The sequence below is a fragment of the Balaenoptera physalus genome, assembly GCF_965194825.1.
Source record: "Balaenoptera physalus genome assembly, chromosome: 3".
NCBI lineage: Eukaryota > Metazoa > Chordata > Mammalia > Artiodactyla > Balaenopteridae > Balaenoptera > Balaenoptera physalus.
In genome coordinates, this window is record NC_138890.1 from 74,298,716 (window position 1) to 74,322,517 (window position 23,802).

A 23,802-nucleotide genomic window follows, 5' to 3' on the forward strand; every position below is an offset into this window, starting at 1 on the left:
AACACAAAAGACAGTAAAATGTCTTTTACTGCCTCCCGTCCTCCCAGTGTAGTTATGAGTTATCTATTGCTGTGTAACAAATTACTCCAAAACATAGTAAGTTAAAACAGCAAACATTTATTATCTCATAGTTTCCATGGGCCAACAATCTGGGAGCAGCTTAGTTGGGTGCTTCTGGCCCAGGCTGTCAATCAGTCTGTGGGAATGGGACCACAGAAAACTGAAGGCCAGACTGGGGCTGCAGGACCCACCTCTCATCTCACTTACTTGGTTGTTGGTGGGCTTTTATTTCTTCAGGGGCTGTTGAACTGACCTTAATTCCCTGCAGTGCCCCGTGAGCCTCTCTGTAGGGCTGCCCGTAGCATGACAGCTTATTTCCCCAGCAAGACCCGGGAGACGGCTAGCCCAAGATGGGCTGGAGTCCTTGTATAAATGTTAGAAATGACAGCTGTTCGCGTCTGCCATTTATTCTAGTCATAAGAAGTGAGGAGGTCCAGCTCAAACTCAATCTGGGGGAGGGCGTCACACAAGGATGTGAATAGGAAGAAGCAGGGTCTTTAGAGGCCAGCATAGAGGCTGTCCTCCACAAGAAATTTCGGGTTAGGTCAATATCCAGTGTTAACGTTATCATGACTATGCGTATATTATTCACAACACAGCCATGTACTATGATTACCCTTCTTTCCTCATCCAACTTTCTCCCTGGAGGTAATAATTGTCTTATTTTTTGTTTGCTTAATGTTCTATGTGCCCATCAATAACTCACCACAAACTATCATGCCAGAATTATAAACTGCCTCTCAATTTGTTGCAGTACATCAAGCATTTCTAGACATTGTATCTTTCAGGGCAGTCTCTCTAGAGTCTTCTGATCTGCTCCGATCTGAACTGATAGCTCAGGCGTTATGCAGAAGTATGAAAATCAGAGCTTTCTCTCGTACATGCTGAAGATTCATTCCATTTGCCCTTTAGGTTGGATACCCTATTTCCTGGGTCTATGTACTCTTCTCTCTTGCTTTTGGCCCTTCATTTTGGTGAAGCACGTCTCCCAGTAGCTTCCTAAGAAGGGGTTCATGGGAAGCACAAATTTTGAAGTCTTGACATTTGAACATGTTTTCCTTCTACCCTCTCACTTGATTGATAATAGTGGCTCCATGAAGAATTGGTTAAAATCATTTTCTCTCAAGGCTCCATAACTTTGAGCCGCCCAGTGTTGTCTTGGACAGGTCCAACACCGTCCTGATTTGAGATCTTCTGTTTGATACCTGTTTGTTCGCCCAACTCCCACACCTTCGTCTTTTCCTTGTTCCCAGCATTCTGACATTTCTCAGTGACATCCTTCTTTAATTTGTTGTACTGTACTCAGTCCTGTCACTGGAAACTCAGGCCCTGTAGGGTTGGAAGTTTTGTAGATGTATTTCTTTGGAAAGGATGTACAATCTGTTTCTATGTTCTCTGTTTCTGGAGCTCCTTTTATGTAGAAGTTGAACTTCCTGTATCAATCTTCTACTTTTCTAATCTTTTCCCTCCTTTTTCAGATCTCTGGCTTAATAGGTTTTTTATATGTTTTCTGATTGGGGGAGATTTTCTCAACTTTATATTTCAGTTTTTACATTGAAAAGGAGATCCGTTCTCATAGAATTTTCATTTCTGAAAGCTCTTATTGTTACTGGAATTGTTTCCTTAAAAGCCTCCTATTCTAGTTTCATGAATGCAGTGTCTGCTCATTTCCCCAAAGGTATTAATTACCCTCCCTCTCTCTTTCCTTCCCTTCTCCCCCTCTTTTTTTTCTCTTAAGTTCCTTTTTTTGTTTGTGTTTGTTTTGGCCCCTGTCTTCGGTGCTGGAGATTTTCCTCAGATGCCTGATGTTCCTTCACTGACAGTGAATGATGTACTAAGAAGCTAGTTTGAGGTTTCACATGCTTAGGTGGACCTTTTTGATGGTGTAGGGAGGTCTGGGTGGATCGTTTCTCTAGGGGTCTCCCAGCTGCCTTTTCTCTTGCTTTGATCAGTTTCCCCAGAAAAGCCTTCTCTGATTTCCTAGCTACCAGCTTTTGGGGCACCCATTTCAGGGGAAAATGGGTGAAGGTTTCACTCTCCATTGTATAAAAAATCTCATCTTCCTGTTTTTTTAGTAACTATAATATTATCTCCATTATACAGATGAGAAAACTCTTAAAGAGCCTTAAGTTCCTTTGTTGAGTTTTCTTGGTAGCTACCATTTATTTCACGGCCTGAAACTGAGATAACTTCAGGTGATTTGGAATGTGCTGTCATAAGGATCACTTCTATAGAGAGAGCAAGTCATTTAATTTATTATTGTCATGGCTTACTTGGCCTATTTCCCACCCCCCACCCCCACCCCCCGCAAATGTGGCTTTAGTTACGCTTGGTTCTCAGACAGACTCTAAGTTTGGGAACTTAAAACAGTGGCATATAAATGAAACAGCAAACCGCCTTTTTTGTTTGGCTATTCGTTATCTAAACAAAAGAAATTCAGTAGCTTTTGGAATGGACAGATTCTTCCCTAACCCCAGCTCTACCCGCCTCCCTTCTGTGTCTTGGCCAGATCATTATTTTGGGCTTGAACTCTGTTCTTCTTATCTTTACTTAGCAACATGAGTTGTTCACCAAGCTGGTTTTCCACAAATTCCTTTCAGTGTTTGTAGCAAAACTCTTATCCCCCTGGTTTTGACTAACCCTTTAACATCTGCACCTCTAAGACTCTGAAGTTGAGACAGACCTCATAAGCACTTCCTTCTACAGAGAACAGCTGTGTTGAAGACACCTCATGAAAGCCAAGGTCCCTTGGCCGTGTCCTGTGGTAGAACCAGGCCCCAGGGGTATCTGGAAACACTCTGCTTGCTTAACCAACGCACATGCAATTAATTGCATTGCCAAGTTTTTCTTCTCAGCCTAGAAAGGAGCTTTTTCCTTTAGTCCACCTACTTTCGTATAATGAAGGGTACTTACCTTCTTTATTGAGTATAAAGACTGTAAAAGTTGATTGTAAATATCACATCCATATCCTACTGCGAGGCATTTTTTTGTCTGTCTGGTTTGTGCATGTATCCCTAGTGCCAAGCACATGGGTAAGCAGCCAGTAAATAAGTGTTGTCTGAGTGAATGCATGGTGAAGAGAAAGGAGGTCAAGTTAGCCCATGACTTTATTTTTTTAATTAATTAACTTTTAATGTTTGTTAGCGTGTAGTTGATTTACAGGGTTGCGTCAGTTTCTGCTGTACAACAAAGTGTATCAGTTCTACATATGTCCACTCTTCTTTAGATTCTTTTCTCATATAGGTCATTGCAGAGTATTGAGAAGAGTTTCGCCCATGACTTTAAAACCACCCCCCTCCGCCTGTCCCCCCTCCCCGTTGCTCAAACCCACGTTGGCTCTCACAGGGATCTTGTGGGGCTTTTGCACGGTTCTGCCTGTCTAGTCAATAAGGCGACAGGCGGTAAGCTGCAGGAAACATTTTTATATCCCTAAAAGTGTTATCTTCGAGGAGCATAGTTTGTAATACTGGAGTGAAAAGAAGCCTCCTTTCAGAGGGTTGGCTTGATGCAGGCAAAGCTGCTAATTTGTTTTCAGCTTCAAGGAGATTTAGAGCCTTGGCCTCCGTAGCAGTAGCTCACTGTGGAATTGTTTTCCTGCTTCTTCATCTAAGTCTGCACGACAATAGGGAAGGCTGGACGTTTACAGAGCTGGCAGCAAGAGATTCTTCTTTTGCAGACAGTCGTGGAGATTTGTTGCCCGGGACTTTTCTGACTTAATGGTGTGCTCTTGGGAAAATACACGAATCTGTTTTCGTATCTGAGGGCAACCACAGAACCTCCCATGGGAAGGCCAACTGGCATCCCGTCACTTACCTGCTGGGAAGGGAAGCATCAGAGTGAAAGTTCTTGCCCACTCGCCTGAGTAGAGCTGTTATCAGGCCTGCCTGAAGTGGATAGCGTACAAAAACACCCACGTCCGGCAACCAATGTGCGACGTTAGCAAATGCAGTCAGATTCGAACCTGACCAGGTCGCACCCTGGCTTTGCCCACCAGTTGGAGGTACGAGAGTGGGAACTGAGATGACAGCCCATTGTCGTGGAGGTGACACTTCCAAGATGTCCTTTCTGGCCCCTGGTTAAGCCCTCAGCCTGTTTAGACTTTTACAGGAACCCACCAGTGGTACTTATAAGGGGACCATAGAAAAAGAAACTCTAGTGGGTGGTTATGTTTGTACACTCTTGGTCAGAACTTTCGTTATTATGTGGATTTCTATAGTTAATTCGATCACTTTTAGTCTTTCACAGTTCACTGAGACTTTGTCCCAAAGTGGAGGCGTTTGGGTACTGAGGGTTGAAGTTTTAGCATTTCTTGGTAACGCCTGGATCAACATTCTAGGAATTTGCTTCATCGATGCCAGCTTTCCTTTTTTGGCAATGGAAGACGCGTGAATAATGCCTTCTTTGAAGCTCGAAGGCACACAATGAGCTTAAGAACTCTCTAATTGAACTTTACAAGCTGAGGGGGCCGTGTTGGACTTACGGGCTGCATTTGAACAAACTTCTAGTCACCATAATTTAGTAAGGGTTAGCTGCCAGAAGCCATGTGGGGCTTTATTTGATCCATTTATGAATTAAGAGCCTGCAGTAAATTAATTACCGTATATTGGGGCTAATAAAAGCTGCAGGATGAGAAGGCCTTTGGGTTCTTGTGTGGAGCGGGGACCGGGACAGAGCTGCTTCTTGGTGTGGGAGCCTTTCCTGGCCCCGGGCCTTCCGAGATGCTGGGGGTGGGTGGGAATGGTGTTCGTGCTCCGTGTCCAGCGAAGAGGCATTGGAGCCACTTTTGGCTCTGCAACTGCGGGAAGGCTGTGCTTTATTGATCATAATAAGCTGTTCTGTCTTATTAAAGTTGCATCATGGAGTCTGGTTTTTAGGAGCCCTATTGAGAATTAGTCGCAGAAGAAGCGATTTGCTTGTATTTTCCGACAGTTAACAGGCCAAGCAGATGGGAGAGCAGACCTGAAATAGTTGGGTTGGCTGCCTGCCACCGGTCTGTGAATTTTGATTTGCATGGATATGTAATAGTTTGATTTTTCCCTTTTTTGGAAGTTCTTGCCTCTGAGCCTCGGGGAAATTAATCCTTGGTTTCCTGCGGAAGGCCCCCTTGGAAGCGAATGTTGCCAAGATGGGCCACACAGCTCCTGTGCCAGGTTGGGCAGATCAGGACACCACCGGCCCCGTGTTGTCAGGAAAGGGCCAGCCCCGGCGTCTCACGGCTTTTCAGGGAAAACTGCTTCCACTCACTATTTGCCTTGCATTTTCAGATGTTTTCCTTTTCTTCAGCCTATGTTCATCAACACACTGAATAACTGAAGAAAGGATGTTAAACTTACACTTCCAACGAGGCATTTATATACAATTGTGAAATAAGCCAGAGCCGCATGTGGGCAAAGATGATCTATCTGAGTTCTTGCTCAGTCAGTTTTAAAAACTTGTTTTGTTAAATATATGGAAAATACTATTTTAAACCTATGTGTAAGGTACAAAGAACAACATGAAAGCAAACATGTATTTCCTGCCACCTGGATGCAGAAATAGAAAATTGTAGTTTTAGGACCTTTGAAACCCCATGATGGCCCTTCCTTCATCCCACTCTGCTGCTGCTTCTCTCTCTTTTTTTTATTTTATAGATATCATTCCTTTTTTAAAAAAAATTTATATTTATTTATTTTTGGCTGTGTTGGGTCTTCATTGCTGCACACGAGCTTTCTCTAGTTGTGGTGAGCAGGGGCTACTCTTCGTTGCAGTGCACAGGCTTTCTCATTGCAGTGGCTTCTGTTGTTGCAGAGCGCGGGCTCTAGGTGCACAGGCTTCGGTAGTTGCGGCGTGTGGGTTCAGTAGTTGTGGCTCACAGGCTCAGTAGTTGTGGCTCGTGGGCTCAATGGTTGTGGCTCGCAGGCTCTAGAGCACAGGCTCAGTAGTTGTGGCGCACGGGCTTAGTTGCTCCATGGCATGTGGGATCTTTCTGGACCAGGTATTGAACCCATGTCCCTTGCATTGGCAGGTGGATTCTTAACCACTGCGCCACCAGGGAGGTCCCTATACCATTATTATTTATCCATTCCTGTGCCCATGGACTTTTGGATTGTGGCCAGTTCTTTGCTATTTCAAACGTTCTCCATGTGAACATTCTTGTATATGTCTCCTAGTATCTAAGCCAGTTTTTAAACAAACCAATCTACTTTAAACACTCTGCTGAGTTTTTTTTTTTTTTTTAAGATTTGTTGTGCTAAGAGGGTATGCCACAAAATATTTCAGGTATTATAGATTATAAAATGACCATTTATTACACACTTCAAAGAAAAGCCTGTATTTACACGACAGTATAAAAGAACAGTAGCTTTATTTCTCTGCTCTTAAAAGTGGTCCAGATAAAAGTCCTCGTTGCTGCAAAATGCATTTCATTAATGTTTGTTAAAACCGCAGCTTGAAGAGTCAAATGGAATTTTAAGATCAAAAAGACAAACGAGAGCCAACAGAAAAGAAAACCAACAAGAAATACCTGCTTCATTTACAGGCGCTATCTTCACCTCTCCCTCCTGGGTTCATGGAGCATTTATTGTTTGCACTTGCCACTAGGTGTTCTGGTTATGTTTCTCTAGTGGCACTCACTAAAAGCCTTTGATGGCATCTCTTCAACCTCTATAAAGTTGAGAACACACTAGGTTCTCCATAAATATGTACCATTCTTCAAGTATGTCTTCCAAGAGTAGCCACGTTGAATAAGAAGAACTCTGCATGTCTTCTGTAGCCTCATCTTGCTGCCCAGGGGCTTTTGCCTCCCTTTTCTCTCTGCACAAAGTCCTCTTCTCCCAGGTCTTCTGCGTGGCCCACTCTCAATGTCTGTCTTGGCTTAGATATTACTTCCCCAGAATAACATTCCTTGACTCCCATCCCCAAACTAACTTCTCTCCTGTTACTTTTCAACCCCTTATACTGCTTTACTTCTTCAAGAACTTAGTACCTAAAATTGTAGCTCCTTGCTTGGTTATTATGTGTCTTGTCCCACTTGGTATGTAAGTATGGAGTCTCTCTTGCTAACTGCTGTTTTCCAAGCCTGCAGTGGTAGCCAGCACTCGGAAGGGGGACATAAACATGATTGAGTAAGTGAATTTTCCTTAAATAATGGATAGATTAAAGATATTTCTAAGTAAAGGATGGCTGTAATCTCATGGAGTGTATCCTAGTAGAGACTAGAGACTTTTAAGCAAGTCATCAAACTCCTTAGGACTTATTTTTCTCATGTATGAAATGGGGTTATGGATGTAGTAAGTATAAAAACATTAATAGATATAAAATCCCTTTTTTAAAAATGGAAAAGGTGTATTATTATTGTATGTATTGTTGACATTATGTAAACTGCCACAGGCATACTAGCCCTTAAGGTTGTTGAAGGGAACTTGGATTGAGAGTGTTTTAGAGTTTTTCTATAGGAAAACACTCTTTAAAGATAAAAGAACCAGTCAAGTTGGAAGGCTCCAGAAGACTTTGTTTATCTCAAACCCATGACTCCAAATCACCCTTAGTAATTTTCATCAAGAATCTGTCTGCTTTTAAATGGTATGGGCACCTAGCTGACATGACCTGGCACTTATTAAGAACTTTTTTATTTCCCTCTCAACAGTTAGGTATTCAGAGTTCTATAAAGTTTTCCCTTATTGATAGTTTGTAATATTCTCTTCTTCTTTTTAATGTTCTCACCACGGGGCATGTGGGATCTTAGTTCCCTGACCAGGGATTGAACCTGTACCCCCTTCATTGGGAGTGCGAAGTCTTAACCACTGAACCGCCAGGGAAGTCCCAATATTCTCTTGTTCTTTCATTTAGTGTATTATTTATCTGACCAGCTGAGTTGCACTCTCTTTCAGAGGAGACACTGTTTTGTTTGGAATTTGTTATTCTCGTGGACAAACATAGTCATGTGCTTGGCGGAGAAAAGGTGTTTGGATACAAGCTTATTAAGTTGTTTAATACTTTTTATTAACTTTAGAATCTTCTAGACCCATTTTTCTCAACCCAGACTGCACATTAGGGTCATCTTAGGAGCTTTGGGAAAATGCCATGGCTCAGGTCTCATGTCCAAAGATTCTGACTCAGTTGGTTGAAGATGGAGTCTAGGCATTGTTTTTTGTTTGTTAGTTTCTTTGTAACTTCTTACAGGTTTTTCTGATGGGCCCTCAGGGTTGAGAACCAGTAAACTAGAGTTGATCATTAGTTTACAAACGTGGCTCTCCACTGGGGTCACCTGGGGAAATTCGAACATGCTGGTGCTTGGGGCCCACTCTCAGAGGTTTTAATTTAAATTCGGGCAGGCTTCGGGGTTTTTAGAAGACAACTCAGGAGATTCTAATGTGCAGCAGTTTGGGAACTTCAGCGCTCAACTGTGGGCTCCTTGAATGCAGCACGAGACCCAAAGAGGTCTGTGCAACTTTGCCTGATGATAAGATTTACCTGGAATACGTATGAAAATGCAGACCCCCTCCACCCAGAATCTCCAGAGGAATGGTTGGGAACCCCGAGCTCCATAGGTGGTTTTATGATCAGGCAAGTTTGGGAAACATGGCCTATTACCATATTTTAGTTGTGGGTGGATTTTCTTATAATTGACTTGGTTTGCCTCTGAGCAATGAAACCTGCTTTGTAGGCACTCACTATCTTATGAATAATGAAGACAAAAGTCTTTAAGATTTAGGAAAATGTAATAAGCAAGAAAAGGTGTCAGTGTTGTAATTTAATTGAACAATTGCTCTCTTTTTGTAGTTAAATAATGGGAAACTAGGTGCTGCATAAGTCTGAAATAAAAAGCCTATTCAGAGATGAACATTTGATGATAAGAATATAGCAGTTTCTCAAATGTTGATTATGATTTGGGATATCGTGGTTAAATGAAAGCCAAAACCCAAGAAAAAGTCTTGTTGTAGGTGACGGTCTTCTCCCCCGCCCCACCCTAGTCTTTTTAAAATTTGGGGCTGTTGTCTGGTTTTTGTTTCATTCTATTTCATTTACATGATTTGGTCTTGTGGAAGTAATCAATTCACCAATATATTAAAAACAAACAAATAACCAAGAAAAGGTGAAAAGCCAAGAACCTTCAATAGAATTGCCCAAAATCTGTTCCGTGCCTAGCATTGTGTGAGCGACTAGAAATGAAAAGTTTAAGACCACCTCTTGTGGTTGGAAGATAAATATGAATGTTTTGTAGTGTCTGAGTAATGTGCAGCCTGTTTAATCTACCAACTGGTTAATCAATTGCCCGATAATTAAGAGTGGGAGATGTATATAATACATCATACTGTCTGGTGTTTCTAATCATCTGTAAGAGATTTGCAGTCATTTGTAGGAGAAAGATATCCTTTCCCGTGTGAGTTAAGAGACAGAGTTTAATAATGAGAAGTATTCCCAACTTTGTGCAGAATCCATTTGAAAGATGCACAAACTGTGCTCACATTGATGGTGGGGATTGGGTGTGTGGCGACATGTAGAAACTAGAGTTAGATCCCCTTCATTGTATATTGAAGTCTCCAGAAATTCATTAACTGCATGTGCTCAGTCTCTCATGTTATATTTTTTTCTGCCATTTTAGAAGCCAGTCCATTGTACTTCCCCTTCCTTGGTTTTTCTTAGCAAGTCACCTTAATTTAGTAGAACTTTCCTGCTGTCACCATGTACTGAATACAAGCCTGTGATAAATGAGTTGGGTTCGCGCTCCTCTCTGATGAAAGAACTTTTAGGATACGTATTTGTTTTCTCTGGGTTTCTTCTGAACAATGTTAAGATCTGAGATTTTTGCCTTTTAGCATTTGAGATGCTAACATCAAAAGGCTGTTTCTTCAAAGAACTTCATGTTGCTATTTAAATGGTAATTACTTTTCTCCTGGTTTAGCTCTGGGCTTGATAAATTCAACAGGCTTGGTATTTTTATTTTATCTTGTTGGTACTGGGAGATGAGTGTCTGAATCAAAAACATTAAATTCTGATTAGGAAGACAATTGAACACCTAGACGGAGCATCTGCTCTACTGTTAACTTGGGAAAAATCTTAAACTATGTTCCAGTGAAAATAAGTGAATGATCCTTTTGCTTTTTGTAGTTATTCATTTTGTATGCATTTTTCCTTTAGTACTGGAAACAGTTTTCCTGTTTTCCCAGTCAGTCTAGCCTACTGCTGTTACTGAGGGCATAGTTTGATTCATTCTTCTGAGATTGATTACTTTCATGGAACGACGGATACTAGACAATCGTGTTTTTAAGAAGCGCTAGTCCTGGAACCCCAGATCAACTGAATCACGATATTTAGGGGTCAGAGCACGGTATGGTTATTTTAAAAACTTTTCCCCTGTAATTCTAACGGGAACCACTGATACAAACCAATTCCACATTTTATTTAGGTGAGGAAGAATTAAATCAAGTTTATTTAGCGAGGTGCTAATCATTGGTATTTTATGTCATATTTCTCAGTAGCGTATTTAGGGGAAGAAATTGTCTTTCCGTTTTTTAATCATGTTTCTGGGTAATTTCTGGAATCACGATTGGATCCTTTCTTTCTCTGTAGAATCGGGCCTTCGTGAGTTCCGTTATCTTTTCTGTGCACTCCATGATAAAGGAGCCCGAGGAGGATAGACAGCATGTGTGTCTGTTGCTTAATCACAAAAATAGAAGCCAATTTCTGTTTTCTTGTGAAATACTTTTGGTTACGGGCAGAGAGAAATCTGACTCTTGAGGTATTGTGTGAGTGGAGGCATTTAGAAGAGAAGGTTGGACATTGGATGTGTTGTACTCACTGTGGGCTGGATTCCTCATTAGAAATTTAATGTGGAATGGGATTTGTTTCCGTGGTTTCGCATGACCCTTTGGTTATGGCAAGTTATTTGAAAACCCCAGGTGGTCAGGTGAGTCTTGGCACGTCACCAATCTGAGAATTGAGCGGTAGACATACAGGCAGAAAAAAAAAAAGACTTTTCTGGGCTTTGCTTTATATTGTGTATCTTTGTTTCCTGACCATTTAGTTGGAGCTTCCTTTGAATATTTTATTATCTACTTGGTTTATAATCAGGACCACCCACCTGATTTTAGCCTGCTGACTTTTTTTCCCTGCCTTTTTATTCCCTCAAGCCCACAGTGCGTGTGTATTCATGTTTTTGCTTTCCATTCACGGAGGTCTCCAGCTGGGAAAATATAGTGTGTACAATACTCTCTGCCTTCAACTGAGGTTGCTCATAAATTGCAACAGAAACACTGCTATCAGCAGCTTAATAGCAGGTAGAATGCAGCTCTGCATATCAAGTCTCAGCAGGATACAGAAACTATGGTTACCAAATTTCCAAAGGAGAAGAGGAGGGGGGAGAAAGTTTTCTCTCTGAGAATAACTGAAACAACGTTGCAAATTGATTCACTGAAAGCAGCTTTTTGAAAAGGACGTATAAGAGTTGCCTCAGTGGTTGCTCTTCTGTCACTTTTTGCTGAATTGTTATTTTTGAAGACCTCACAAGAGGTTTCTGTGTGGAGCACTGTAGAAAAGACAAGCTTGTTTGCTGCTTTTCTCTTTTCTTTTCTTCCTTTCTTTTCAACTCTATTCTTCTCCCTCTCTCTCTCTCTTCCTCTTTATCTCTCCCTCTCATCCTTTTAAAACAAAAGGGCTTTGCTAAACTTAGTGAGAAGCGTACTGGTTAACTCTAAGGTACGGTGAGTAGGTGGAGTTAGAAGCTGCCCTCAGCCACATCTACCCTCAGGTAAGCCTGTATCTCTGGCAGAGGCATCCTGCCTATAACAGTGCTATTGGTGTTGCCTCTAAGCTACAATTGATTTTATCTGCACAGTGACCTGTCTACTTATTTGACCTCTGGTAAAAGAGCACACAATTATATAGCACATCAAGATGTTAATATCTGAGGCTAAGATGTTAGCATAAAATGGACACTCCTAATTATAGATCCTTTCCAGTAAAAGAAAATAGATGGCTTCTCCAGTGTGAGAATTTCCAGTGCTTTAGCGCATCATTTTATCTTAATAAGTGAGATTATATTAATATTTTTAACATTAAAAATCAAGGTTTGCACCCCAATATTCAGAGCACCCCAATAGTCATCGAGGGAATTCCCCTCCATGAAGAAAGGACCTCTGGGCTCCATCATCTTTTGTGAGTGGCCGTAGCAGAATTCCGCCTCTTGCCAGAAGAGATTAGTGTGGATGGCGAAATAATTCTTGCTTTAAATCGAGTTAAGCTGTTGTATTAATACTCCTGTCAAAGGGCTCAGGCAGATAAAAAGTTCTCAGCCTCATTCCAGGCTCCTTGGTGGCTTTCCCCAAAGGAATAGAATAATACCTCCTACCTCAGAATGTCAGAAAGTAATTAATCAAAATCATTATTCCCCATTTCTTTCCTGGTAAAACTCAACATGGTTTATGTATATCTTATTTTGTATGATGAACATTTTTCTTTAAAGTCTGTTAGGTTAGCTTCTCTGCTGAGAATCACCTCACATACTTGGAGCACGAGTAGAGGTAAGAATCAGCATTTTTAATAAGCACTCAGGTGGATCTGTATCATCCTGCGAGTTTGGGAAAACATTAGAGTCTGATAAGCCTGGGTTTGAAACCCATATTCCATCTTCTAGGGTGTGCGTGTGTGCATGCGTGTGTGCGCGTGTGTGAAGAGATTGACATATTTCTCTGTATTCCAACCAGGAACCCAGGCTCAGAAACATGCCCTGTGTTTCCTCCAAAATTGGAACCTTGATTCCTTTTTGTTTTTAACTGAAGTATAGTCGCTTTATAATAATATATTAGTTTCAAGTGGATAGCATAGTGAGTCAGTATTTTTACAGGGTATACTCCATTAAAAGTTATTACAAGTTAATGGCTCTAATTCCCTGTGTTATACAATATATCCTTGTTGCATGTCTATTTTTATATGTAGTAGTTGGTGTCTCTTAATCCCGTACCCCTATCTTGCTTGCCCCCTCCCCTTTAGTAACCACTAGTTTTCTGTATCTGTGAGTCTGTTTCTGTTTTGCATATACATTCATTTGTATTATTTTTTAGATTCCACATATAAGTGATATCACACAGCATTTGTCTTTCTCCGCCTGCCTTATTTCACTAAGCGTAGTATTCTCTAGGTCCATCCATGTTGCTGCAAATGGCAGAATTTTGTTCTTTTTTATGGCTAAGTAATGATGGGCACTTGGGTTGCTTCTATATCCTGGCTGTTGTGAGTAGTGCTGCTCTGAACATTGGCGTGGAAATCTTGATTTTTAACATTCAGGAAAGCCTATGGAATTTACTGTAACTAACACTCCATTTGGTTTAAGTATTGTGTGTTGTCTACCCATTCTTGCCAGTTGACTTGCCCATGTACCATCTCCATAGGCCAGGAAGGTGTGGTGACTTATTGCCATCCTGAGAATGCCTCATCTCCCAAAGCAAAGACGGAGAACGCCTGGGGATGCAGCCCTGGCCTTTCAGCCATCATTGGCTACTTTTGAGCCTTGTGATAAAATGAAGCAAGTAGAACAAAGGGTTCTCGGTGCAAGTTTAGATAAACTCTATTTTGTAATGTTATTTTTGATATCATTCCATCAGCAGGTAACGCGTGTGTGTGTGTGTGTGTGTGTGTGTGTGTGTGTGTGTGTGTGTTTAGGCTTGATTAAATGAACAGGGGAGTCCCTCGTTCCCGTGTTACGTACCACAGGACTTTGGTTTTATTGTTCACTGCTCTGGCTCTTTCTTTGCCCAGATCTCAAAGAAGCCTTTTCTTGGTGACCCCTCTCCTCCAAAGCAACTTCTAATCTTTTGGATGTGTGTTAGTCTCACTGGAGCAGAATTCTGCAACGGCTCCTGGCTGGTGGTCAGACCCCTCAGCTGTGTGATGGGCTCTGAAGGGACCCCTTGCTCATTGGAGAAGCACTGAGAGCCCGTCGACTGGTATCCTGGTTGCCACTCACCTTCGGTGCTTGTGTGTGGGCACAGAGGATCACTGGAAGAGAAGGAAGTCGGAGACCCAGTTTGGTTTTGGCTCTCTCCTCCTTAGCCCTGGGGCCTGGGACCAGACATTTAACACCTCTGGGCCTCAATTTCCTTCTCTGTAAGGAGAGTGATCTTCAAGATTCTTCTGTGCTTGAAAATTACATGATTTTTTGATTTGTTTATTTTATGGGAATTCAGGACATGATATGATGAAGCTTATTGTGTAAAACGAACTAGGGCAAAGGGCAAACCCCTTGAATCGAGGGCCTGGAGGGTACGTTCATCCTCTTTGTCTCAGTGTCCGTGGGGTTACTGGGTCGTTGTCACAGGCTGGAGCCAGACCCCCTGGGTTCCAAGTCCCAGTTCCACAGCTTACTGCCTGTGTGACCTTGGGCAGTACCTTACTGCCTGCTTCATGCCCCAGTCTATCATTGGTAAAATGGAGATAAATATAGTATGCCTTATGCCCTCCCTCCCCTAACACACACTGGGTTGTTAGGAGGATTAAATGAGTAAATATCCGTAAGACATTTTGAATGGTGCCTGAAACATATTCAGTATGAAATGCACTTGTTAAATTAACAGACGCACAAAAGTCTACTCCCCAGCATTGTAATATTTGTTCTAGGCAAAGACAGGAGTGTTCTTCAGTCGTCTGCCAGCATGTTCTCTAAAATGTGAGATTCCATCTAGAAGACAGGAAGACCCTTGGACTTGTAGGTTCTCTTACAGTTGCCAAGAGCAGTGTTAATGTTGGCAGTGTGTCCTTTCTGACAGCCGCATCAGGCTAGCAGGTGTCTTGACAGCAAGACCTTCCAACACGGGTGACCGTGAGAGGAGGGAGATGCGATGGTCAGGGAACTTGTGTATCTCGGGATCCGCAGTGGACAAACACTCGTCCCCAGGAGGCCATTTTGACTGCTTGTCAGAGACAGCTTTCCTGTGGGTCATGTGGAACGTAAACTACAGGAAGAGGTGTGGAAGCAGTGTCATTGGGAACAGTGCTTCATGGGTAAATATTTATTGCCCCCAAACCCATGTCAGTAAATTTCTTTTTTTAGTTTCTTTCATCTGGGATCATGAACGCACCCTAAGTAGAAGTGATCTTGAAGGATTGATCTTAAATAACTCATGCACTCAGGGATCAGGCAATTCACTTTTTACTCTCAGTTGAATTGCTAATTGAATACATTAAGTAAATGAGAGTTTACATGTCTATCATCCTCTCTCCCCAGGATACCCTCTGCATCTACCTTGACTGTATTAACTCATGTGTCGATGACTGGCATTTCTATTGTGGCTGTTATGGCCATTTTACTTTAGAATAGCAATTTAAAAAAAAAATTTTTTTTTTTTTTAGTTCTATTTTGTAGAATATTTGCCTGCACACCATGATTTACGTATATTTACCAGACTTATATTTAAAAATATGCCTTCACATAAAATTAGGCTACTTTAATTAACTAGAATTAAACATTAAATACTGTAATTTGATGAGCAGATTAAAACACACACAGCAAACCCAATTTGTGTTTTGATCATTTGAGTTGTGAAGAGACTAGTCAAAATGAGTTACCAGTCTTCTGGGGGCGGGGGAAGTGCCTTTACTGTATTGTGAAGGCAAGAATATGGAAGTGGTTGGAGAAGCCAGGCACATGATTCTCCTTGTAGGAGAAGCCAGGCACATGATTCCTAATAGCCTAAAGATGTGACTTTTTTTTTTTTTAATTTGAATATTTATTTATTTGGTTGCATTGGGTCTTAGTTGCGGCAGGCAGCCTCCTTATTGCGGCTCGCTGGCTCCTCAGTTGTGGCATGCGACCTTTTAGTTGTGGCATGCATGTGGGATCTAGTTCCTGGACTAGGGATCCAACCCAGGCCCCCTGCATTGGGAGTACGGAGTCTTAAATTGCGCCACGAGGGAGGTCCCAAGATGTGACATTTTAAAAGAAACTATTTGTATTATTGGGAGAACATGAGATAACCAAAAGCACACCGGGAAAGAAAATCATCATTCTGCATTTCAGTTGGCACCAAGAAAGTCCGTATCAGAAGTCACAGGCCACTTGTTGAGGACAAGTGGTGCCTGTCCCACTTCCAATAACCCTAATCAAAGGGCAGGTGACCTCATCTGTGCCAACAAGGATCACACCTGGAAAACATCACTCAGAACATCACCTGAGTCTTTTGCTAGTAATGATCATGAATGTGTAACCCGGGATTTGCACTGCTAAGCAGTAAGTTAAATAATTGTATTATCTCCTTGAAATCAATTTCTGGTGATCACACGTGCAGATTGAAAACCATGGCTTTAAGATTTACATTCAGCAAATAAAATTTACGTTCCCTGAAAGGCAAAGGAGGCTGTCATTTCATGCTTCCTAAGCTTCATTGTCTATTTCCCTTTGGTACACACAAGCCGCCTTGGACGCACCAGTGTACGTCCCATTATGGAGAGAGAGTTTTCTGCTCTGTCAACTTTGTTTTATAAAAGCTCTGTTTTCTTTATTACCTCTATTACATCTGTAAAATTTATTTAAGCAATGACAAATCTCTCTTTGGGGCCCAGAGTCTGGGAGAAGAACCAGTGGCAGGGTATTGGGAGGAGATTTGTTGGATCTGACTGTTCGTTAAATTGGAAGGAGCAGGGGGAGAGGCCAGCGGTCCAGATCTGCCAGGGCTGGGTGGGTTACGGTCTGTGTACGTCTGCATCATGTGAGCAACAAATGTACCTCATCAGTTGCTTTTGTAATAGTTCAATAAAAGTGGGTGGCTCTTGAAATCCCAGAGGAAGGTTCCTGGTTTCTTTAACTTATAAGGGTACTTATACTTAGTTCACAAAAATTTCTAATAAAAAATAGAAGGTAAATAAAGCCAAATTGTTTACATCTATATTATCATCAAGTTACTTTGAAAATGGAAAGAATCAACCAAGATGGGCTCCTTCACTTAGGAAATATCAGAATCGGGTGATGAATAACGCTCAGCTTCACGGTTTTTGCTTTTATATTTTAATTTGTGTACATAATTATAATACGGGGGTTCCTTTATGCCTTTATTCATTTTTTTATTGAAGTATAGGTGATTTTCAGTGTTGTGTTAATTTCTGCTGTACAGCAAAGTGATTGTTATATATATACATTCTTTTTTAAATATTCTTTTTCATTGTGGTTTATCATAGCATATTGAATATACTTCCCTGTGCTATACAGTAGGACCTTGTTGTTTATCCATTCTATATATAATAGCTTACATCTGCTAACTGCAACCTTCCACTCCATCCTTCCCCGAACCCTCTCCCCCTTGGCAACCACAAGTCTGTTCTCTATGTCTGTGAGTCTGTTTCTGTTTCGTAGATAGGTTCATTTGTGTCATATTTTAGATTCTATATATAAGTGATATCATGTGGTATTTATTTGTCTTTCTGACTTACTTCACTTAGTATAATTATCTCTAGTTGCATCCATGTTGCTGCAAGTGGCGTTATTTCATTCTCTTTTATGAATAGTATTCCATTGTATATATACCACATCTTCTTTATCCATTCATCTGTCGATGGACATTTAGGTTGTTTTCATGTCTTGGCTATTGTGAATAGTGCTGCTGTCAACATAGGGGTGCATGTATCTTTTTGAATTAGAATTTTGTCTGGATATATGCCCAGGCGTGGGATTGCTGGATCATATGGTAATTCTATGTTTAGTTTTCTGAGGAACCTCCATACTGTTTTCCACAGTGGCTGCACCAACTTACATTCCCACCAACAGTGTAGGAGGGTTCTTTTATGCTTTTATTCATTTTAATGTTTCACTTGCCTTAAAAGAAAAACCCACTTACTGAGTACCTGCTCTTTGCCAGGCACTTTGAAAGAGATGGTGCTTAGTCTGAGAGGTTGGCAGGTAAAAATCGGGCATCCTGAATATTACGGTAAGTTCTGTGATAGAAATATCCACGGATGCAGTCAGGCAGCCTCAGGGCCTCCTAGTTCAGGCACCTGAACTCAGATTCCAAAGATTAAGGCCGGTCCAGGTTCTCCAGGCAAAAGGTAGGAGCAAAGCATGAAGTGACCTCTTGTGTGCCAGGGAAGTTTAAAGGCACTTTGAGGTGTGAGGCAGGGGAGAGGCAGTGGTGAGTGGAAAGGTAAACCAAGGCCTGACTGGCCAGTGGTATGGATGAAGAGGAGGGGATGCAGTCGGGAGTAAGTTAGGAGTCAAAATAGGCATGACTTGATGACTGATGAGACGTGAACGCTTAAACAGAAGCAGAAGTCTGCGGGTGTGAATTGTGACACCTTTGAAACAACAACTAAAATCCTAAGAAGTTAGAACTGTAGTCTATAGTGAGTTCTAGAATCATCCCTTAGTTTTATGCTATGGATAATACCTTCTAAGCAGTTAAACATAAGTTGAATAGAGAAGCGTTTCCAGATTCTGTGCTTTTCCCAGACCACTGTTTTCTCTGACACGGCACATTATAGGAGAGAAGAGTAGTTCAACAAATTAAGGGTTTTAAGCATTGGTATGCTGGTAGATAGTTAACCACTGGCTCTGGGGTGGGAGGTGGGAGCTGGGAGGAGGGGAGCCCTGATGTGTAGTGTTTGCTGTTTTCTGTGGTATATATTCTCACCATGGTTCACTTCAAGCTTCCAATGTGGTGTCTCACGTGGAGCTGGGACGAGACGCATGCACAGACCTCCAATCTCACCACCCATCAGCACGTACATGGCTGTAACCTTGTGGGTTCCCGTCCATGCATGCGTAGTTTCTTCATGAAATCGTGTTGTTAATAAACTTAATGTTTATGTAAACTTGTACAATGCATTTAGGAGCATGGTACAGATGCCACGCCTGCCTGTGTTCAAATCTCTGACTGGGGGCAAGTCAGTCAGTTAAGCTTTCTTATTGTTAATTTGCTCACCAGTAAAATAGTAATAATAAAAGAACCTGGCATGTAAGCACTGAGAAATAAATGAGGTAATCTGTGTAAAAGCACTTCTTCTTGTGACCTACACGTAGTAAAGCACTCAATCAATGTTCTTATATTTATTTTCTGTCTTCACGCCCTGGGGACAGTAACACAAATGTTAACTGCCTGTTGTGTAAAATAATGCTGCTTTTATTAGTTTTGGATTGCCATCTTTGAAGCTTCAGAAGAGACTCCAAATTCAACTATACCAAGATTCAGTAGCAAATCTCGAGTTCATTGTGTCTAGAGGCTTAAACATTTTAGTAATCAATTTGGCCCCCTTGCAGCTTTAATCTTATTGACTCAAGACTTACACTTTATAGTCTGTTTTTATATATAGCAGCTACTTGAATATTTTAGTTGATTTTTCTCTGAATCTTTTCCTAGCTTATTTTTGGGTGGTGAGACAAAGGACTACCCAAGGAAGACCTTTTATGTAAGAACAGGCTACACGTGCAGTTTTGTCTTGAGTACTTTACAAAAAAAAAATTTGGGGGCCCTGGTAGCCCATGATACTTACGAGTTTAATGTGCTTTGACGATTGTATTCTCGGTTGAGTTAGAAAATTCTAATTTTCTTTAATATTAAAGTTGAGTTGAACTGAATGGCACCAGAAAATGTAACCTGTGGCACCAAGAGATTTTGTTCTCTTAACTATCACCTCTTGGGAAAGCTTATCAAATCTAGTATTAACATTCACATACCTTGGAGTCAGTATACTATCAGACACACAATGAAAAATGGTTTTCTGTTCACTCGCTTGGAAAAACATGCACTAATTTCTGTGTACTAATTCATATACCAGTATATACTAAATAAAATAGCGTAATCTATCTCGTGGCTAAACGTTATAGGATTTTGTGACCCAAAACCTCTAAATCAAAAGCTAAGTGAAACACCAAGCCATTTGGATTTTCCGTTTTTCTGTATCCAAGGAATGTGATTTCTACAATGTCAACATGTGATTTTCTCCTTGGCACCAAGGCTGTTGGTCAGCAGTTTCAGCAGGTTTGGGGGGACTTTGCTGTGTGGCATGCCTGGTCTGGGCACCCACTGCACTTAAGGGACCGTCCTGGTCCCTTAAGTGCTTGCCCTTTCCCAGGCTCCCACCTCTCCCTCCCCCTCCCCTCCCCTCTCCCCCTCCCCCTCCCCCTCCCCCTCCACTGGGAGGCCCGTTTGGATAAGAAACACATGGTCTGCCTGGTTTTTCTTTCAAAGAAAATGAGAAAGCCTTTGGACCACTAATTCTGCAACCCCTTTAGAGTGCTACATTCCTCAAAGGAAACCTGAGTGGAATTTTGTACCCTCACCCTGAGGCCATCCAGTCTGTTGTTAGCTGCTCACAAATCTAACTTCCCCGTTTCAGCTGAAAAAGGTCTTTAGTTATTTTAAGCAAAGGACATCAGAAGGAAATAATATGTTTCTACCTCATTTCTCTATCAAGCATTTTCCTGCCCTGGGTACTAATCCCCACAGATATTTGTCATGAAAAAAAATACTTAATGTCCCATATGCCAACTGCCAAGTGGTAGCATTGTCCCACCAAACATTCCGTGTTTGTGTTGGTATTAGAATTAGCGATTCAGGGTCTGTGGTGGGTACAGATCAGATTTTGGTCGTGTGTGTGTGTGTGTGTGTGTGTTCACTCTTGGGAGAATTACAAGGCAAGCTGGAAGGACGCTGAAATGTTGAGTCAGGTCTTCTTTCCCTGGAAAGAGGCGTATAAAACACACCCTGATGATGAGCAGCAATTAACAGTGCATTACTTTCTGGAAAAGACTTCAAGCTGGCTGCCCTGCAGGTCAGAGTCGATAAAGACTGAGTTACTAACAATAGCCTTGCTCTCTTGCTGAAGCCTTGGACTTAACCCTAACTTCATCAGACCTTAGAAGAAGAGAATCATGTGAACAATGGGAGTCTTGGAGGTTGACTTGGGCCTAATGCTCAGAGGCTGTAAAAGCTGTCAGAGCGTTTGATGGATTGGCTCTCACGCCTTAGTCCCCAGTGCAAAGCTCCAACGGTCCAGCCTCTTCTCAGAGGCTTGATGTGCCACCTGGGGTCAGAACTTATCAGCCTGCGGGGCTAATGTTTCAGATGAGGCCAAAGTGCAGTCAATAATTTATATGGAAATTTGTGCTCAGAGTTGCAAGGAAAGCAAGTTTTGACTCGAATTCTTGTCGGTCCAAAAAAGAAGTCCAGGTCAACTTCAAATATTCCTGCTAACATCATTGTTGCATGTATTAATACCATTTAAGGCAAACTTTAATTGAAGAAGAGAATTCAAGTCGTCATGGGATATTTATTTAGCATTTATCATGTGGAGCTAAATTTCAGAACCAGTAGGTGAATTGGGGAAGGAAGCACTGGCAGTTTGGAATTTATTAAAAAGCAAAAGCCAATCACCCCTAGGATGTAATCATATGACTTTGGAAACTAATGAAGTGTCCTTGGGGAGTGTCGGTTTACAGGCTCTGGAATTGAGGTCGGTGGTACTGACAGCATGGAGAGAAACGTTAGGTAATATCAAGGGCTAGAAGAGATACAGGTATCAGAGAGGAATTAGGTTTCAGTTAGATGCCTTGAATCCTTCATCTTGGTTTGCAGAGAAATGTCACCCAAAGTTAGCCGAGATGGCTGCGTGTGACTGTGTATGCGGGAGTGTGTAGAGAGCACCTCTGGGTCCACGTAAACACATGTATTTATACACGCGGTATATAGAAGCAGACAGCCAAGCAGTGGCACCGAGCGAGGCTGGTCAATCAATAACCAGCTAAGTTTTGTTCTGCTCCAGCAAAACGATGACTTGCTCCAGTAAGTGCTAACAAAGGCCCTTTTCCCTGCGCTCTGCTCTGGGAGAGAGCGCCGTTAGTCACGCTTCATTAGGCTTGTTTACAGAAAAGAGCTGGTCTCTAAGCACGTTATTGAAATACTTGTAACTCTGTGGGGCTGTTTTCTTCCCCGAAAGATAAGAACTTTGGAATGTGGGATGGGGGAGGGTGGGAAGGCAGCCTCTGACCATTGTCATGAAAACTGGTCTGCTCAGCTGGGGTCGGAAAGATGAGTTTGCATTTAAGCTCTATCTGCATCGCCCCCGTCTCGTCTCGTTTCTGTTGTCGAGGTATTGGGGACCTTGAAATTTGCTTTTTGGTAACTTAGACAGATGTCGGGTGTTCGGTTCGCTGTTCCTGAAATCTTGATGTGAGGTTTCCTTACCCCAAGTTCAGAGAGGAGGCTTCAGGGATTTAGAACTGTATTTCTCAGTGGCTTTACTATTGAGTGCTGAAATGAGGAAACGTTTGCTTTAGACAGTGGATGTGGTAGGAAGGGTGACTCTTTATTGGTTGAAACTGGTGGTAGGTATAGAAGTAATAAAAGTTCTTTTTTAAAACATTGAAGTATAGTTGATTTACAGTGTTGTGTTAATTTCTGCTATACAGCAAAGTGATTTGGTTTACATCTATATATACATTCTTTTTTAAATATTCTTTTCCATTGTGATTTATCATAGCATATTGAATATAGTTCTCTGTGCTATACAGTAGGACCTTGTTGTTTATCAAATAATAAAAGTCCTTAGTATTGGAATTTGCAGCCCCTAAAATTCTCAGTGATAGATAGATACACCACATGTTCAATAAGCGGGGTCACCAGGAATAAAGGATAATTAGTACAGATGCCCATATCTAAGGTTGCTTCCGCTGGAAGCAACGCAGGAGGCCTTGCTTGCTGCTGGCTGTATTTCCCCGTGGGGGATCCTTAGTACGTTGGCATCTCCCTCCATTCTTCAGTGGGTGGACCTCAGATACAGGAAGAGTCCAGAGGTGAGGAAGCCAGAGTTCATTTGCTGAGTGACTATTTTGTGTCAGTATCCTGTTAATTGCTTTCCACAAATTACACCTTCTTTGATATTCATATTATTCCTACTCTGTAGATGGGGAAACTGAGGCTCTGAGAGGTGTAGTTCAGGATGAAGCAGCTACGAAGTGGGCTTTGAGCCTGGTGGGTCTGTCTCCAGAGCCATCTCTCTAGGCGTTTAGGCTGGTCCGTTCCATCCCCAGTCACTCTGAGTCTTTCTTCTTCCCTTGTCCAGTCCTTGAAGTAAAATTGACTGCAGACTGAGCTTGATTAGACTTAATCCTTCAGTTTATTATTTTTTTTCTATTACATTCTGAACCTGAGCCATAATTATGTGGCTTCACTTACCAGAGGGTGTGAATTACCTCCCATGCTGCCTGCTGGCCATGGCCACCTCCAGGTGAGAACAGGGAGGGTCCCCAGTGACAGAAACCTCACTTATCCCATTGCCTTGCATTGCGAGGCTGACTCCGGCTTCTCTGACATCCACGTTCCTCATTTCCTTTTTAGATGTGCAAAGATGGTGAGTCTTAGGGGACACACAAAATAAACCCCTTTGTGTGTCAGATACATCAGAGCCTTCCTGTTGACGTGTACACACACACACACACACACACACACACACACACACACGATTGAGAGAGGCAGTTCCTTGTTTTTCAGCTGCTGTTGTAAATTGCTATTTTAAATTTCAGCAAGTGGAATAATAGCAGAGTGATCATTTCCAGTAAATGCTGTTGGCCTTTGTAAAGAATGGCTTGTTCAGAGGTTTTATGATTTACGGGGACACAGCTGGTGGCCAGCAGAGCTGTAGGAATGTGTGCTCTCCTGGGCCCAGTAGAGCTGCAGATGAAAAGGGCCCAGAGCTGGCACAAAAGCAAATAAGCGCTCTGGCTTTAAATAAAGCATCATAATTTATATGAAGCCTGGCTCTTCAGTCCCAGGGAGATACATGCAT

The 23,802-nt window shown here is 41.9% G+C and overlaps 1 protein-coding gene across 1 annotated transcript in view; it reads left to right on the forward strand.

Moving 5' to 3' along the window:
* Positions 1 to 23,802, forward strand: part of ZNF608 (zinc finger protein 608) — a 101,169-nt gene that overhangs the window by 58,106 nt on the left and 19,261 nt on the right. The gene's annotated exons all lie outside the window — the stretch shown is intronic.